The sequence below is a fragment of the Pteropus medius genome, unplaced genomic scaffold (genome assembly GCF_902729225.1).
Source record: "Pteropus medius unplaced genomic scaffold, Ma_sr-lr_union100, whole genome shotgun sequence".
Taxonomy (NCBI): Eukaryota; Metazoa; Chordata; class Mammalia; order Chiroptera; family Pteropodidae; genus Pteropus; species Pteropus medius.
This window is the reverse complement of record NW_024353517.1, coordinates 1,330,678-1,343,001: the sequence shown is the minus strand read 5'-3', so window position 1 is coordinate 1,343,001 and position 12,324 is coordinate 1,330,678.

Genomic DNA, 12,324 nt, shown 5'->3' with positions numbered 1-12,324 from the left:
CTTTCAATCAGTAAATCCACATTTCCAAAATGATTTCACCACTATCTTTTGCTTTGCAACAGTATATTTACTATCAACTCAGTGCTTCTCTTCTTATTTTGAAGTCTTATACTTTTCTTGCTTGTTGTAAGATCTGGCAACCCTATAATGGTCTTTTCTCTTTAAGTCTTAAAACATTAAGCCTGACTCTAATGTTAGAGAAATGCTCGTATTGCTTTTGAGCCACGGATTATGGAAAAAAATTCTCTCTATATAATGTGATACTAGAAATTACTACAGAAATAATATAAACTCAATTTTGTGACCTATGACATAATTTTTGTAAGATAATGTATAGAGGATATTTTATGTTCCTGCATCCCACCAGTAAGAGGGAATCATAATTGCTATTGCCTGGTCATCCACTGCACTCCAGGCCTCCTAGTTCTGGATTTTTTTATCGATAGTGCTTAGTTCAACATGGGATGATTTTGGGATACCTCTTTAAGTAAGAAAAAATACATAGCGTCCATTAATTAATATGATTGTTTACATAATTTATGTACATGTACATCATTTAAACTCAGAGAACTACTTTTCCAATGGTAGTCTGGTAACTTGAGCATTGCTACAACTTATTTCAGAACTTCTTAAAATCTGATCCATGGAGCGCCTGCGTCAGAATACTTGAAGGTATTCTTGTTAAAAATTCAGATTTATAGTCTTTGGCCCATGGTCTTCCCCGAAATCCACTGAATTAGAATCTCATTTTTAACAAAGTCCCTGGGTGATTGCGATTTTGGACCCAGTAAAGTTTGACAGTCAGGGCATTTCACCTTGGAGCTGGTCTTCTCTCCCCGGTGTCTCAGTGAGCATAGCAAAGCCAGCTGCAGGGAACATCCCTCCTCTCAGGTATTTGCCCAGATGGCTCAGGAAGTTTCAACGCTGCTAGAATCCCCAGGTTCTTTAAGCCTTTGAATTTGAACCGTGACTTGTGATTCTTATCTCAGACTCTCCTTGTTTGATTACCTCCTTGAACAGGCCTTCCCAGACAATTGCCCTTTTCCTTCCCCATTCTCTCATTCCCCAAGGCCACGCCTACTGCAGGAACTGCTTTGTCCAGGATACTGGGTTCATTTGGACTCATCTGTGGTCCAGGAGGAAGAAATACTTGTTAATGGGGCCACCCTGCCAGGCCAGGCTCTCTCTTTAGCTCAGACAAGCCATGGAGAAGGAGTACCTTACAATGACATTGCAGAAAGCCTCCTCACTCAGGAAGAATGGCTTTAGACATCCCACAGGACAAAGCCAGCGGTACTTGTTCCTGACAAAAAAACCTAAATTAGACTCAGTGTGGTAGAGAATGGATGCTCTTTTGTAACTAAAAAACCTCCTACAATATAGAAATAAAGATTTGACTTACTCTCCACCTCAAATTCAGGGCAAGTTCTTCATGACCAAAGTTTAAGCAAAAGTCTGAGTTTCTATGGTATTTCCTCAAATTCAGGGCAAGTTCTTCATGACCAAAGTTTAAGCAAAAGTCTGAGTTTCTATGGTATTTTCCTCAGTTCAGGACCATTCCTGAACATGATAACTAGGAGAAACAGAGCATTTACGTGGGAGCTAGGTGAATGTGCCCGGGCACTCTAGCGCCACTTGGGCATGAAAGGGTCTAGGAGGGTTCCGTTTGGCCACGTGGAAGAGGCCGCAAAGTCATCTGAGTTTGTTGGCTATAGAAGCAGTAAGTTTTTATTAGGCATTTCTAACCATTGCTGGGGTTTTCTTAGATGTCGATGAATGAGTCTTGTATATAGTAGTGGGTTTGCATCTCGACAGTCACTGCACACAACTGTGATTTTAATACAGCATTGACGCAGGCTGACATATTCAAATGTGGAAAGAAAATATTAGAACTTCTACTTGCTAAAATATCACTTTATAAATGTTTACTTTTTTTTTAATGAATAGTGCCTGTATGTACTTTATAAAAAATAAATATACATTGTTGATGGTGTGTGTTCAACAGACTTTTACTGCCTAGGATGCACAATCAAAAAGTACTGGAGACCACTGGCTCATAGGGAAATCAGTTAGGCATACAAAGCAGAATAATATTAGACTTAGTTTGCTGAGCAATTTCTCAATCGTGTGCTATTGTCATTTATCTGTCGATTTGGTGGCTAGGATTATAAGACTGTACTAAGGAATAACCTGTTGCCACTAATTGTGAAACTCCAAAACAAACCACTGAGTCATGACTGAGGTTGGCTGCTTTCCATCTCTCCTCTTAGGTGGAGAGGTACAGCAAGAAAACAATGGTTGAAGGGTCAGACACCCCCCAGTATGGCTCGAAACTCTGCCTCTAATTAACTTTATGATTTCGAGAAAGTAACTTAACCTTTAACCTAGCTGAGCTCCAATTTCCTCACTTGCATAATGTGTTTGATACAAGAACAAAATGAAGTAATGTAAGTAAAGCAGTTGGCATAGTGCCTGGAGCATAGTAGGCTCTCAACGAATGTTGGTTCCTTTGATTTCTGATTCTCTTGCTTGTAGACCAAATCACATATGCTGAGTGAATTGCCAAGTCTATATGCTATAACCAAGTGAAATACTTGAGAACCACACGGCTTGGGAATTACATGACATAAGCCTCGCCCAATTAAAAACAAAAATCTGCAATTAATGATGACAGGGAACCATGCCAGATGGTGCTGTCTAAAAGGGAGCACTTTATCCAGAGGGCCTGATACCCCTACCTGTAGCCAAGGGAGAAGAGAGTGTGTAGTCTCCACCTTTGGTGATGGCATTGGTTGGCTTCCGGGTTTGTACTCCAGAGGAAAGAAACCTTCCCGTACTTCTGTTGGAGTTCCCTTGCCTGCCTTCATACTCTTGGAGTTAGCAAATAGCCCAGCTGGGCAGGCAAGGCACAGGTGACAGAGCAATACCTATGGAGATTCTGCTAGGCCAGTTGAGGCCCTTTTCCCAGGCTTTGTGAAGACAGGGTGACAAGCTTATGATAGGGTGGCTTGTGAAACTTCTTTTCCTGGCTTGTTGTAACCAGGATGGAACTATCTTCCCATGTAGTTGGTTATAACCCAGGGTGACGTAGGGTATGAGAGAGCCTGGCTAACAGAGGCATTTTATGTTCAATAGACTTGATGAGCTTAAAAGTAAATCATTGGACTCTCCTCCTCTCCGAAGCATAATTTGTAGGTAAAACCTGTGGTAAGCTGAATAATGGCCCCAAAGATAGCCATGTCCCGATCTCTGAAATCTGGGAATGTAATTTTATATGGCAAGAAAGTCTTCGCAGATGTGATTAAGTTAAAAGATCTTTAAATGGGGAGATTATTCTGGTATCCAGGTGAGCTCTAAATGCAGTCACCACTGTCCTTTTGAGAAAGAGGCAGGGGGAGATTTGACACAGAAGAAGGCAAGTTGGCACTGAAGCAAAATGCTACACTGCAGGCCTTAAAGATGAAGGAGTCTGGAAAAGGCACGGAAACGGATTCACTCCTAGAGCCTCTTGTGGGCACACTGCCCTGCTGACACGTTGATATGGCCCCAGGAAACCAATTTCAGACTTCTGACCTTCAGAAATGCAAGAGAATAGATGTGTTGTTTCAGCCCCCAAACATGTGGTAATTTTTTACAGCAGCCATAGGAAACTAATACAGAACCTTATATGTAATGAAGTTTCATTTTTTCTAAAAGCCCTGCTATCCATATAATTTCATTGGATCCCCACAATGACTCTATGGTATCTATACCATTATAACCATTCTATAGATAAGTAAACTGAGGTTCAGAGAGGTTAAGTACTGAATGGCCCAGGACCATCTAGCTAATAAGTAGGGAGGCACTGGGATTTGAGTCCAATGCTGTCTTATATTAAGGAGCTTGTCCTGTTAGTGACTATGCACCTTTGCATATTGTTATGTATATTTTATTGTTGAGTCACAAATAAATTAGCACTTGCCTGATGACATAGCAAATAGTAGGGTTACAGGTAGAAGCTAAAGTCACCAATTATTTTCTAGTGTCTTAACCAACATAAGAAGGCTAAGGAGAACACGGGAAGCAGACAATTACCTTTCCTCTTCTCAGATTGTCTTACTTCTGAAAAAGAGCCACACCCGGTCTTTCAGGTTGCTGTAGGGGTGGTAGGTTCCCACCTTTCTTTTTCTGTCTCCAAGTTTCAGTTTTTGAATTTGAGTCACAAACCGAAATCAGGGGTGACTCTCTTCTAAGGGCTGCTGTTAGTTTGTGAGCATTAAGGTGGAAAAGTCAGGACACAAAGAGATCAAATCATTCAAAGGGGTAGTTAGTCAACTGCCACTCGTGTGTGCATTCAAATCAATGCTCAACAACAGAGTGGAGTTTTGCTGTTTTCAACTCTCTGCTTGTGAGATCTTCTTTTCTCCTCCTCCTTGCTCTAAATGTTTGAGAAGTTTTGCTCCTCAGTTTTGGGTCTGGGTGAGGAGAGGATTGCACTCACAGGGCTGGGGCACCCTCTCAGAAACTGCTTCAGGGAACGGAGTTCTTCCCCCATTTCTCACGTCCCTTTGGGAAAACATGGTTGGTAGTCTTGATCTTCAGTCTTGAAGCCACTCCTTCAATGCACAGGTCCCTCTGACTATTTTAGAAACAACATGAAAGTATAACTACTTCTTGCCCAGGCAGGTGTCCCCTGCTCCATCTCCTCCGCACCACCTACAGACACTTTGAATCACCACCATGTGGATGAGGAGTTGGGGTGGGGGGGTGGGAGGTGGTGGTCGGATGCTCCATGTACGGACTTTCAACCAATTCTCTGTTGAGACCTTCACAGCATCTCTCACCTTCTGTGGCTCCTGGTGCCTCCAAACCTTAAGCTTCTCAATGGTTCTACAAGGCAAATCAGTTTGCTGCTTCTTGGGGTCCCCTTATACAGAGTTTCCATAGCTCTCTTCCCTTTGCTAACACAATCTGCTTTTTGTCTTATAAAAATTTGTTACATCTACTGATATCTCCTCTTCTATTCTCTTTGTCCTTATGATAGATTTGTAGCTTTTCTTCGCTTACTGACATTTTAGTGAGGACTTGAATTGGAAGGCGATAAATGTATGGGATCAATCTATTTGTTTAACCAGAAATCAGCCTGTACTTTGAGCGATTCGATTTGTTTTTAATTATGTCTCTTCAAGGCAACGAATGATGGAATTAAATAATGAAAAAATCCTTTCTATGATCCTTTCAGTTTTAACAGAGAAGTTTAGCTCTTTTAATGTTTTGTTTGGCATATTCATGTTTTGGTATTTTCTAGTGAGTCCTTTGGTCATGTCATTTTTATAGCACATTTTAAAGTCTTCATTTAATTCCAATGTAAGTGACTATCAAATGTTTTAAATCCAGCTCTTTAGTTTTAGTCTTCCAAACACTTTTATTCCATAGCTCCAAATTTGATTTACTTATTTTTAAGCCCTCCCTGAAATTGCAGCCTCCCAAATACCTTATTTCTGTTTGAAATTTTTGTCAATATTTTCCAGTTGGCTAAAATCACCTTTGAGGCATTTTGTTCTTCCTTAACAAAAACAGTAATAATATCCATCCTTCATCCCCAGAGGGGACTTTGGTGTCCTCTCTCACCCATTGCTTCAGTTGAGATCACCTCTGTCACCTGAGATGTTCTTAGAATTGAAAGAGATCAGGCAAGAACAAAACAGTTACTGATTGCAAATAGGTAACCTACTAGTAGGACATCTTAGTACTTCTATTGTTTTAAAACTATTTTCCTGCATACCACACAATTTTCTTTTCCTAACAATCTGTGAGGGAGGCATTGAATATGTTCTCCAAACTGATAGAGGAATAACTAGAGGTTGGGAGGAGAGACTTGGTGACTCACCTAAGATCCCGTAGCTAGTGGAGCCACATGCAGATCCAAGTCACCCAGGGTTATCTTTCTACTTCTAAATCCTCTAACATTTGTTCCTCATGATAACCACTTAATTTCTCCCATACATTGCTCTCTACTGCACCACTACAGGCTAAACCTCTGAAGGCCCAGTTTACTGAGAGTGTCTATTTCTTCTGTTTCCCTCCAGTCCATTCTATGACAACACATTAATCTTCTATTATGCTTTTTCTTTATTCTATCTTCCTGAGTGTGTCTCCTTGCTGCTTTCCACTCAAACTTTTCAGATTAATTTTCAAGGCCCTCCAAAATCTGTATTAATAGATACCACTTATCGGGTGCTTTCTGTATGTCAAATGCCATAACTAAGAGCTTTATACATATTAATTCATTTAATTTACTTATCAGTTCTATGAGATAACTACTTCTATTACCATTATCATTCCCACTTTACAAAGGGGGATAGCAGGGAACATAAAGATGAAGTAATTTGCATAGCTAGTCACATGCCTAGTGAGTGGCAGGGCCAGGGTTTGAACCCATGCAGTCTGCCTCTGGAGCTTTGCTGATTCCATAATCTCACACTGGTACTACTTCCAGCTATTAAAGCCAATTATACAAATCCCCCCATCTCTTCTCCAGCTTGAAATCCAGGTGGAATTTCAAAAAGCAACTAGTTCACTTTTTTTCTCATTATTTCCTCACATCTTAAATATCTAATAATTCTCGTGGGTGTCAAAGACCTAACCGAAGACTCTTCCAGTTTTTGCTCACCATCTGACCTCCTAAAGAAGTGCTCAGGGTCGCATGGACCCTGTAGCCAAGTCATAGAGAAGTTGAAGTTGAAAGTCTACTCTCATCCTCCACATCTATCTTGCCCTCTTATTACCCATAGCACTAGGCATGGTGTGTGTTCCTTGGACTAAATGCACCAAAATGTTAATGGTTAAATACTTTTTTGGTTTATTTTCTTTCTCTTTTTAAAAATTAAAAAAATAATAAATTGTGGTAAAAAAACACATAAAATTTACCATCTTACATGTACCAACTTTTAGAGTATAGTTCAGTAGTGTTAAGTATATTCACGTTGTGCAACAGCTCTCTGATCGTTAAACACTTGAAACAATTAAGTTAAAGGTGGATATTATTATTGTTGTTGAGGAAGAATAAAATACTTTAATGTTGTTCATTTAGCCAACTGGAAATATTGATACTTTTGACAGAAAGGGAATTTGAGAGGCTGAAATTTTGGGCAGAGGGTTAATGATTATCTCTGAGTTGTGGTATTATACATGATTATCTTTTCCTAGTATTTAAAATTAGATGGCTTTCCTACATTGTATATGTGTTATTTCTGTTTACCAGAGATGAAACCAAAGAAACAAAGGAAAAACACAGCTTTCTGGCAGGTCTTAAACATACATGTCCTGGCTTAACATCAGTAAAACAGAAGGTTGCTTTTAGGCACTCTTTTGTAGAACTTTCCTGATCTTACTCAGGACGAAACAATTTCAGAAGGTTGGACACAGAAGGTTCAAGGAATCTGCTGACAGCTGAGGCTCCTTGGAAATTCCGAAGTTAAAATGGAAACTCTTGCTGTATTCCTAGACCTTTCTAAGGAGGCTGGAACATCGTGCATTGCATGGAATCATAGATTAAAACATTCTTTGGCGCCACCTTATGCTAAATTAAATGAATTGCGTTTATTTAGAATGGTTTCACTGCACTAGACTCGGTAGCTATAATTCCTCATGAATTAGAGATAGAAGAAACCTATTTTGGTAACTGCACACCATTAATTTCTTTCTTTTTTCAAAATTTACTATTAGGTAATATGATACTTGAATTATTTGGTACTAGGATTCCTGATTTAGTTAAACACTTGTTTGGATAAATATTTGGGTGGAATTTATATACATTAGTATCAGGTTCTCCTGTTTGTGTCACAGGGACATCCCTAAGACTCACTTAAGATGATACATATGAGAGCATTTTGTATAGGACATGATTGCCAGGGGAGGACACAGCTAAGAAGTCATGGCTAAATTGAAGGAGGGAAGTGCTTTGTAATAATGGTATGGTCAGTCATTAATAACAGTGACAGTCAGCACCTACCTGGTGCTTACTGTGTGTCAGACTGTGACTTTATCCCTGCCTATGTATTACTCACTTAATCCTCCCAGCAACCCTATGAGGCAGGTACACTCGCTATCTTCATTTTAAAGACCAAGAAATAGGGACACGGGGAGATTTAGTAACTTACTCAAAGTCACACAGTTAAGTAAGTGGCTGAGCCAAGATTTGAAGTTTGAAACTATGTATTTTGGCTGCAGAGTCCATAGTCGTTAGGCTATTTTAACTTCATGGCCGATGTTAGGATATGTCATATTTAACATCTGTTCACACACTTAATCTAGGAATGGCAAACCATTTTCTTTAGAGTTTTTACCATGAGCATTTGCTTTCCTACTTATGCCATAATTGCTTTATTTCTACTTCATTTTTCAAGAGTGGTTGGAAAACTACCCTATGAAGTGTTTTTTTGCCAGCCCATTACTGTGCTGTCTCTGAGGCAGTGAGATTGAGTGGGTATCCAACTACTTAGTGATTACCTATTTTGTGCAATCTGTAACCACTTTATCCTTGCCTGATCTCTTTCCATTCTGAGGACATCTCAGGTGACAGAGGTGACCTCAACTGAAGCAATGGGTGGCAGAGGACACCAGAGTCCCCTCTTGGGGATGAAGAAGGGAGAAATCAAGACTGGTGATCTAGGTTGAAAACAGGACCTCGATTGTTTCAGGGGAGTGTCTGATTCTCAGAACAGCCTGAGGCTGAGGCTGCAGCACCTACCTCAGATCTCTTGTTGTAGGCGTGGCTGTATCAAATAAGGAGCAGCTACCTGGGGAGGCCAGACCCAGGAGAGCAGGGCTGGAGTCCTACATACCCAGGGCCACTATTTCCCTAGTTTGGAATATGAATAGGGCTCTTCACTGTCTTTCATAAAATCTGATGAAACACCTCTCATTTCTCTGCAGTCCCCTCTCTAGTTATATTAGTTAGTATTTTTGTTTTGTTTTGTTTTTGTTTTACAACTGCAGCTAATTTAGGAGGGAAAATGAATTTGTTGGAGTTTGTTAAATCAGAATCAGAGAAAAGATCCGCAGTCTATTTTCCATAAAGCTGCTAGAGCAATTTAGTACAAATACAAGTCAATTCAAGTATCTCTCTTGCTCAAAATACACCAAGAGCTTTTTATTACACCTAGAATAAAACCCTACCAGGCCCTACACCATCTGGCCTTAGCTACTCTGACCTCATCTCTCCTACCCTCTCCTACTGGTTAGTCTGCTCTCCCTGCTGTTATACCACACACCAATCATTCTCCTGCCTCAGGACCTTTGAACTTGCTTTGTTTGCTTGTCAAAAAATCTCTTCCCTAGGATTTTGTATCATTCACTCCTTCATTCTACTCAGACATGTTTACTTCTTTATCATCTCTTTCTCCAACTGAATGTCAACTCTGAGAGTAAGGCTTTGCCGCTGAATTTCCAGAGCGTAGAACAAGGCCAGGCACATAGTAGGGTCTCAATAAGTACTGGTTAAATGGGTAATCAGGTTAGAAGGAGCTTCAGGAACCTCAGGGGCAGGAACAAGTGGTAATGTCTAAGGTATTGGAGTGAAAGAGTTGAATGGAATATATTAAATTTTTTTCTAAAAAGCATCTAAAGATTCTGGTCAGCAATACTAATTCTTGGTGGTGGTGCTGGCGGTGGGGTTCCCACACCACCGAGGAATTCTGTGACACCCCCTGGATGTCTGACAATTCAACTTAATTCTGACTCTCTACCTGGAGACAGTGTCAGATCTCATAGGTTAAGGGCTTAGTCCTAAAAGACTGTCCCTCCACCCCAACCCCACAACCTTCAATTCAGATGCAAATCACAAGTCTAGGTTCTGTGCTTCTGACAGGTTACAGATTAGAGGTCCAAGGACCTTCACTTTGGGTTTGATTAATTTACTAGAGCAGCTCACAGAACTCAGAGAAATATTTTACTTACTAGATTACTGGTTTATCATAAAAATATATAACTCAGGAACAGCCAGTTGTAAGTAATGGGAGGAGGCAAGAGAACTAAAAATTAAATCAAGCTATATTCAGATACTGCAATATGCTGACGCGGCCCTATGGCCAGACCATGAGGAAACCTGTAGAATAAAGTAAGATTTCTGCTGAGATTACTAACAAACCATTAACCTATACCCTTAAGGGAAAATAGGAAAACAGAGTCTTTAAGTCGGGCCCTACACAAGATAAAATCATTCCTTCCCCATGGCCAAAACCTAGGGAACCTATATGGATCAAAGGTTGGGAATTGCCGGCAGGCCTTTCACAGTACATATTCTTATCTTTCACACTGTATGCCCTTATCATCAAAGGAAAATAGGTAAACAAAGTCTTTATACTGTAATTTCTATAAACTAAGAATGATATATAAACTGAATTCCCCACACACTTGGGGTCCCTCTCATTGTCTGTTTTTCTGTCTCCCTCTGAGTCTCTCAGGCTCTCTTAGTTTGCCTCAGAGAGACCACTCCTTGTCTACGGAGCTTACCCCTTCTCTAATAAACTTTCCTTTTGACTCTAACTCGGGCATATATTTGAATTCTTTCCTGAGCTCAGTCAAGGACCCTTTCTCTCTCAGTGTAGTGAGACTCGGGAAAACTTGCCCTGTCTTACATCAGAAGAGATGCACAAGGCAAGGTATGGGAAAGGGCATGGGGCCTCCACGTTCTCTCCAGGCACACCATTCTCCCAGCACCTCCCTCTGTTCATCAACCCAGAAGCAACCTGAACCCTGTCCTTTCGGGGTTTTATGGAGGCTTCTTCAGTCATACGTGTAATTTTGATTGATTGATTAAATCAATGGAAATGAGCAATTAACTCAACCTTCAGCCCCACTCCCCTCCCCGGAGGTTAAGGGTGGGTGGGACTGAAAGTTTCAACTCTCTAAACATGTGGTTAGTTCCTTTGGCAACCAGCTCCCATCCTTAGGTGCAGTCCAAAAGCCGCCTCATTAACATAACAATGGACACCTTTCCTGCTCTCATCATTTAGGAAATTCCAAGAGTTTTAGGAGCTATGTGCCAGAAATGGGAACGTAAATATATAGTTATTACGAATCACTATGTGACAGCATCAAAGGGCAAACATAGTGAACTATTACTAGACTGAGATCTGGCAGAAGATAGGAGCTCAGAATGTGGATATATCATTTGATCACTTTTGCTGCTGATTCAGAGGAGGCAGCCCTGAGGCTGAGCTGAGCAAGAGGGTATGGGGGTAGGGGGTATTGGAATTAGAATCCAGGGCATACAAAAGGGTGTGCGTCCTGATAAATAACAGTCTCCCTATTCCTTGGACTAGGAACATGAAGCAGAAGTAAATCAGATCTTGTTTGGTCTACAGTTTTCCAGTCATATGAGGAGCACAGAAAATCCCAAGCAAGGTGACCTGACTGTTACTGCCTCCAGGTGACAGTGAATGAAGCAAATAAAGTAACACCTGGAAGATTATAACCCTACTGTTGGCCTTATATTATTTCTACAAATAATTTTTCAATTTACATTAGATTTTGTAAGTTTAATCTATTTTGTAAATTCAAGGTAATTACTAAAAAAAATCTAAAAAGTGTCTAAATATAAAAATCTAAAAGAATGTTATATCATTCAAACTAATAGGGAAATGACAAACACCAAAATTCACTACACAATAAAGAAAGGGGAGAGAAAGAAATAAGAACATAGAGCTGGTAGACAAATAGAAAGCACACAGTAGATGGTAAATATAACCCCAAAGAGAATAGTAATTACATTAAATATAAATGGACTAAATGTTTTAGTTAAAAAATTAAAGATATATATGTACATATATTTTTCAAGCAATATACCTAAACGAAAAAGATAATAAGGATACAGAAAGGCAGAAAGTAAAATATTACTCCCCTGATTGATTTATTTTAAAACTGGAATAGCAGATTAGTATTAGACAAAACAGAACTTAAGAAAAAAGCATTACTAGAGTCAAAGGGCTTTACTTCATAATCATAATAGGTTAAATTTACCAGGGAGATACAGTAATTCTATATGTACATGCTTTTAATATTACAACAGCAACATACATAGAGAAAACACACTCAGAACTATAAGGAGAAACAAATTTACCAACATAGGTGATGCAGGACAGGGCAAGTTTCCCTGAGTTGTGGGAGAGACCAAGCCCTGCACCGAGAGAAGAGGGCCCTTTGGCAGAGAGTGTAGAAAGAATTCAACATACACGCCAAAGTTAGAGTCAAAAGGAAAGTTTATTAGAAAAGGGTAACACTCCACAGATAGAGTGCGGTCTCTTCTCAGAAGCGGACAGTGAGAGGAACTAAGAGAGACTA